The sequence below is a fragment of the Leptonotus elevatus genome, chromosome 12 (genome assembly GCF_054856555.1).
Source record: "Leptonotus elevatus isolate MCC_2025b chromosome 12, RoL_Lele_1.0, whole genome shotgun sequence".
Classification (NCBI taxonomy): domain Eukaryota; kingdom Metazoa; phylum Chordata; class Actinopteri; order Syngnathiformes; family Syngnathidae; genus Leptonotus; species Leptonotus elevatus.
Window position 1 is genome coordinate 9,111,444 of NC_141250.1, and position 7,429 is coordinate 9,118,872.

The following is a 7,429-nucleotide window of genomic DNA, read 5'->3' on the forward strand; positions in this document are numbered from 1 at the left end:
GCATTACAATCTTACAACATTAAAGACGGACGATTAAAAGAAAAAACGAGCTATATTTCAATACAATAGTCATTCACGCAACTCAGTGAACTGAAATGATACAACTTCGTTTGTGTCTTGCTGCAACCTGATGTCCACATTGAATGGATGATTTCTTTTCTCATGTAAAGCACTACAAAGTCAAGTAAAAGCGGTCACAGTCCAAACATTTGTTTTGGAAAGTCACTGGAGCGAGGAGGTCACATTTTCTGTCACTGTCGTGTAACGCTGGCGTTCCTAAGCATCGTGACTCATCGGGAGGATGGCTCTTTTATTATTTTTGTTTCTTTATTTGACAAGATGACATAATGACATGTTCCAGGCTGGATTCCATTTGTCTGCTGTCACAACAAAAGTCCATGTTAAATGTGTTTAAGGGTGACAACAAAGGCCCGGCACTGCCTAAATGAAGTCATCATAAGTCATTTAAAAAAACAAAAACATACACAAAATATAAAAAAAAAACCAATGAGCAATTTAGTTTTAAGTCAACCAAACATGTGTATAGTATTTTTGGAACGTGGGAAGATGCAATACCTGCATGGAGAAAAGTCATGCAATCATGGGGAGAACATGCAAAATTCTACTCAGATTAGAACCTCACAACCTCTGTGAGGCAGACATGCTAACCACAATAGTGCTTCAGTGGTGTCATTTTTATAATGAACTTCAAGTCACAAAAACATTTTATACCACGAAACATTACTTTAAAAAATAATTCGAATATAACTACATTATTAAATTGATTAGGTATTCCATCCATCCATTTTCTTAACCGCTTGTCCTCACAAGGGTCGCGGGGGTTGCTGGAGCCTATCCCAGATGGCTTCGGGCAGTAGGCGGGGTACACCCTGAACTGGTTGCCAGCCAATCGCAGTGATTAGGTATTATTTATTGTATTTCATAATAAAATTGAAAATACACTAACATTAAAAATCAAGTGTCAAATTGATTATGCAGTGTTTTTGTGTTTGTATAATTAAGCGGTTAATGGAAATATGCAGTATATATAATTTAAATAAACTAGAAATCAATTAAAGCATTTAATTAATGTTTTTTTTGTATTTTCATGATTAATTAAAAAAAATCTAAAATAATTATCTTGAAAACACAAAAATCTAAATACAATATTTGATGTATTTATGAACAAAGTATATTTTTTCCACTCTGATACTGTACATACTGAAACCTGGTTGTCTCACGTCATGTGAAGTGAATTCAGTTGGCGTCAATGAAAAACAATCCAGCCTCCATCCTCTTCTAGCATATCAAGATCTAAATTTTGACGTCACTGTGGTCTGTTTCTACGGCTACCAGCACAAACAAAAACATTTTTAAGCCCTTAGCCTGCACGCATATGTCTGATAGTTATTATTTTTATTACTCCATATCCATAAGTAAGCATCCAGGGAAATCCCGTTGTGTGGCATACAAAGTCACAAACAAGCAAAGTCCAAACGCTCTAAAAAAAAAAGAAATAGTAAAAAAAAAAAAACATGTGGGAGACAATACAAAAGTCTTAATATAAGGTGTTTTCCCCGCGCTCTCATTGGAAGAATAAGCAAATGGCGACATTTGGTGGTCACAATATAATACTACACATAATTGTTGAAACATAAACCTTATGATTTTAATTTAAACCCTCATCGTCCAAAATTGTAATATCAACAAACAATAAAAGCAGTAGTCATGGTCATATAAAAGGGATTTGTGGGTTTTGCATAATGGACAGTAACATTAAAATTTAAAGCAGCAGCAGATGGTCAAACGTACTTCATATTCCTAGTATGTCACCTAATGCAATTTTTTTAAATAAATAAGAATTCAATTGGTTGATCAGAGTGCGGCTTGTTGCGAAAATGGAACTTGATGAGAATGAGACATTTTGTTGCACATCACGTGACAGGTTCATGCCCCAACATGTTCATGCCCGGCTGCCATGACAACAGCCGTTAAAAAAAAAAAAATCGGTACATTCTGAACGCAACTGTTGAAAAAATACATATCTACCACGATGCCATCTGGTCCAGCTGTTTTACAATAGTCGTTTGAAATTTGTTATATCAGCTTATTTATTTATTTAGAAAATATCTCACAGTATTGTTAAACATTAGTCATGTATCCCAAAATAAAAATAAAAAAATAAAAATAACGCTTGTCTTGACATATGTTCAAATTTTATTAATTAATGTATGAGCGTGATTTGATGAGTTTATCAAATTAATAAAAAAAAAGATTATATGCATCCATGTGATATAATAGATTTAATGTAATCAAATAAGAGGTGTTTTTAGTGATGCAACGGTGCATGTCACAGTCACATGGCATCCGTGTTCAAGTGCATCTGTAATAACACACGTCTCCACTAGAGGGACTCAAAGGGCACAGACTTGTACCAGGGTCACCATTTGTCACCTGTTGCAAAGTCACTCCTGGAAAAAAAATCATCGTGATTGCATATATTAATATACTGTATACAGTTGACAGTAGTTTATTTACAAGAGTCGTTTTAAGTGCTGCAACATGTTTTTAAAGAAATAGTCAAAAGTAAATTTAATAATAATTGCTTGAAAAATAAATGAATATTATGATTTATAGGTGTATGGATGAAAGAAATTATATTCAACCTACTAATTGAGTAACTATGTTTTCTTTTTATGTACATTAAAAAATTAAAAAATCATCACAACATGCATTCAGTGAACACAAAAACAAAACAATAAACAGACAAATCCATTATGACAAAAGTTTTTTGTAGGTGTAGAAATACAACAGAAAGAAAAAGCAAACATCACATCAATCGACGGGGACGGGTTACTAATTAGCCACGGCTTCAACCCGTCAGCCCTTCTTTCGGATGTCAATGTTGCAAATGATATGATGTGATCGATGTAACCTGTAATAATGTGTCCGAAAGGAAAAAATGAATAAAACAAAACAAACAAACATAAGCAAAAACATTACACTATTGCTACAGTGGCATGGTGGAAAGTGGTTAGCTCATGTGCCTCACAGCTGTCAGTTCCAAGTTCCAAACGAATGTATATGAAGTTTGCACTTTGCCCAGGAGAAAACCCAGGCAAGATAATAATAATAGCTTATGGTGTGTTTTGGGGATAAACTCGATAGGTGATGATGACATCTCGGTAATATGGATCTTTTGAGCTGGCTGATTCCAATTCCCGATATTGGTAAGAAAACAATTCCGATAACCAATTTTTTAGCCGATTATTGTTCTTTTTATTTTATTTTTCATTTTGACAATCCTTTGTCCTTTAGTATTTGTTTAACTGAGCATCAGAGAGCAATTTTCAAGTAAAAAAAAAAAAGCATGAACTAATAAATTTAGCTTTAAATTTTGGCAACAAGTATATGCAGTACATAAGCAACATGGTGAGTGAAAGTACTGAGAGAACATGACTTACGCTTGATACCTCCTCATTTTAAATCACATGATATTTGCTCCATTATTGCCTTTGCCTTGAAAAGATGAATTTAAAATAAAAACCAGAGACACCTTTCTCACATGTCAAAACATGTCGTCTTTAAAAAAGTTGCATTTGGAATACAAGATGTACGCAGAGAGAGAGAGAGAGAGAGAGAAAGAGAGAGAGAGAGAGAAAGAGCTGAAATGAGACAATGGAGTAGGATGTCATTCACACAAAATAATAGGGGTGTGCCAAAAAATCGATTCTCATTTAGTACGATTCAGAATCGATTTTAAATGACCCCAAATCGATTTTATTTAAATTATTTTATACTGTCTTGCCTTTGTCTGTGTGTGCCTTTATTTGGAGCGCTGTTCATGTTGTACCCGATTTCGCCACTTAGGGGCAGTGTGGTTCCACACTGTCTAATACACTGTTAAGTTGTAGCCATATTAGAGAGTAGAAGGAAAAAGTCACGATCAAGTTATTCCAATAAGAGTTGTTTTTTTTCAGCGTGGAACTGTTTTTTTGAGTGATAAAATGTGCCGCGAGTAGCGCGCTAATTAGCATTAGCGAGTCAGACTGGAGTAGATCATTACAATTCCTTGCACATCTATAGATTAAATCAAAAATCATTGACAATCAAATCATTTTGAATTTAAAATCGGCCTTAACTGAAAATCGATTCTGAATCGAATCGCTGGCCCAAAAATCGGAATCGAATCGTGTGACATTCAAAGATTCCCACCCCTACAAAATAACGTTCTGTCAGCCATGTATATCGTTTACTTCCTGCCCATACCTACTAAAAAAAGCATTTACTGTTTCATGAGAAAAGCTGTACTGTACTCCAAATGCACCAGAAAGTGAGAATATACACACGTGGACAGTGAGTTAAAGATGGTGTATGTTGTTAAATCCTCTGGGTGATGTTCGCAGCATTAAACTCACACCCACGCTGGCAGACACACGGCCCAGACGATTATTTATTTGCCACATTAAAAGGAGGCCGCGCCGGTTCCTTGAGCAGAACGTGTGTTTGTGTACCCGCGTCTCAGCGGACGTATGGCTGCGTGCGAGCTATGCGTCCTCCTCCATCCGTCATGGCCGACGTTAACATGGCCCCCCCACCTGTCTACCATTCTGGCCTGGTACTGCTTTGACTATCATCATTTTTCTTTCTTCCCTGACTCGATGAGCAACGCCATCCCGTTTGACGGCCCAGAGCGGCGGCAAGGCCGGTGGTCTCGGCCGCCACATGTACATACATCACACACTCAGCTTCCTGTACACTTGCACAAATACACGATTTACAAAAGCGCTATTAAGGTGGCAAAATTCCCCCACAGGTTGTCAAGGAGGAATAATAATCTCTTTTTACAGGAAGACTAAATAATCAGCAGACACACGCTGACCTTTCAAAGCCACACGTGGTGATAAATGACGTGAGGAATTTATTCTCCTCCCCTGGTGCGCTGTGTTTGGTTGCCACTGCAGTGTGCAAGACATACGTATGGACATACGTACACTGGGTAGACTTGATGACTGGGATGACTGGGATCCATGAGTCCAAAATACATCTGGATATAGCCCTGTCCCACTGTGTCAGCCGCTGTCTGGGCTCCACAGGTCACACACATTTTTAATGAGATCATAAATGATTAGTAATTGATTTGTTTTATTTCTAGGGATTATTTTTCTTCTTTTTATTTATTTGTTTTCTTATTCTATGGGAATTTGTTTCAATATTAACTTTTTTTTTTCATTTTTAAGGATAATGTTCTTTTTATTTTAAATTGTTTTATTTTTCAAAATTATTATTTTATTTTAATCCATCCATTTGTTCATTTTGTTTTGATTTATTAGCATTGTATTCTTTTTTCATTGCTTGTTTTTCTTTTTTTTTTTTATTAATTTGTATTTCATTGGCTTTTCTTTTACTTTATTTATTAGTATTTAATTAGTTTTTCTTGATTTTTTTAGTATTTTCTAGGGAATATTTTAAATTTTTATGTACGAGTATTTCTCTTTTGGTTTTTTGTGTATTTCTTGTAGGGATGATTCTTTTTTTCTTAATTATATTTATAGTTTATATTTCCTTTTTATATAAAATAATTTTTTTATTTATTATTATCATTGTATTTTTTTAAGGAATTCTATCTTAGTTTTAGGCAGTTTAATGATTGCTTTTTTTTAAATTGTTTTATTTAAAACGTTTTCTTTTTTTAAAGTGTAATGTACTTTTTTGTACTATTAATTTATCTCTATCATTGCTATTTTATTCAATTTAGTATAAGGATTTCTTTCATATATCGATTTTCAGGGGTCAGCTTCTTTTTTCTATTCTATTCCATTTATTTAATTATAGGTATTATTTTCTTCAGCCTATTTTGTTTGATCTTTATTTATTGTATAATGCCATTTTTTCCACATAATTATGTTTTTTTTAACGATATTTTTAAAATTCTATTTATTTCTTAAGAACTGCAAATTACTCCATAGAAGGGCTGCTCAGTAAATAAAAGCAATATAATTAATGAAATTAATTATACACAAAAGTAAATTTGACCAAGTTGATTTGGTTTGATTATTTATTTGTTTAATAGGGGACGGTTTACCTTAATTGCCATTTCAGTAGTTTAAAAAACGAAAAGTAAATGACCTCCAATTACAGTCAATTACTGATTTTTATTAGTCCCCCTGCCAGAATGCACAGACTCTGATGCAAATGCAACTTAGCATGTAGCAAAAAGCCAAATGGCTAATGGCCCTTTGATGTTGAGTATCAATTACTGATACATACTGTACACCCCATACTGTATGACAAGAGACATGCAGTTTGTATAAAACACTCGATAAAAGTATTGCCCTTTCCTATTCCGATGTCTCGTGTGAATGAGTGCATATTATTTAAAAAAAAAAATTGGGGGGTTTTATGCGTGTCAATTTACCATAAGAGTTAAGACTGCTCAAATGTTCCGTAAAGCGATGTCTGTGTGGTAAATAAATGTGTTATGATGATCACAGTTTGAACCTGGAACTGATTATTTGTAATTCTATTATTTCCTGATTTAGTTTGAAGCCTTCAGACCTTCGAGTGCGGCCTCGTGTTTTGTCCTTCCTTCCCATTTTAATCCAAGGTCCTTCCCTTGCTTGCTTTCTTGCGGCTCTGTCTCCAGCAGCCAGCATCCATTACTCGGCTATCTGCGAACATTCCTCGTCCAGATGCTGTGTATTTTCCTTTTTTCTGCATGAGCCTCAAATGTACACATCGAGGATCGATGCATTTATTTTTCAAAGACAAAAACAGAGAAGATCCATGTGTCTGGCAAGCAGCTTCATGAACTCGTCAATCCATCCGCTCATTCGGCATGGAAATGTTTAAAGACGTCATTCCCAACGAAAACGGACGACATTCCACTTCTGGACTACCGGACTATGAAAATAGTACGAAAATGCTTCCTTGACGATTACCTTCATTTTAAAGGGTGGAGCTTAGTGATACTCCAGTCATTCATGGTTTAGCACCGGGGCCAGTTTAGTACAAGCTCAGTATCCATCCCTATCCTGAAGACATTAGTACAACTTTAAAGTAATTTGCCGTTCAAATCTTGCTAACATTTAAAAACCGCAAATCCCATTCTTAAAAATTGTACGGTATTTATTTTCCTTAGTTCCTATGGGGGGAAACACCACAATAGATGTTTGCATTTACACAGGCCTAATTAAAAGTGGAATACCACAGGGCTGTGTTCTAGACCTTCTTGAGTTCAACTTGGACTTTTGGAAAAGCACCCCAAAATGTGACCATGAACTTTTAGAGTACGAGTGTATTTCTAAAGCACAAGTTTGGGCGGATAGAAGAAGCCTTCATCTTAACCACTTCCTCCATTGTAATACCGAAAACTTTCCACATTCCCTGCTGAAAACACGTCTGAAATGAACACAAATATTTTTTTTTT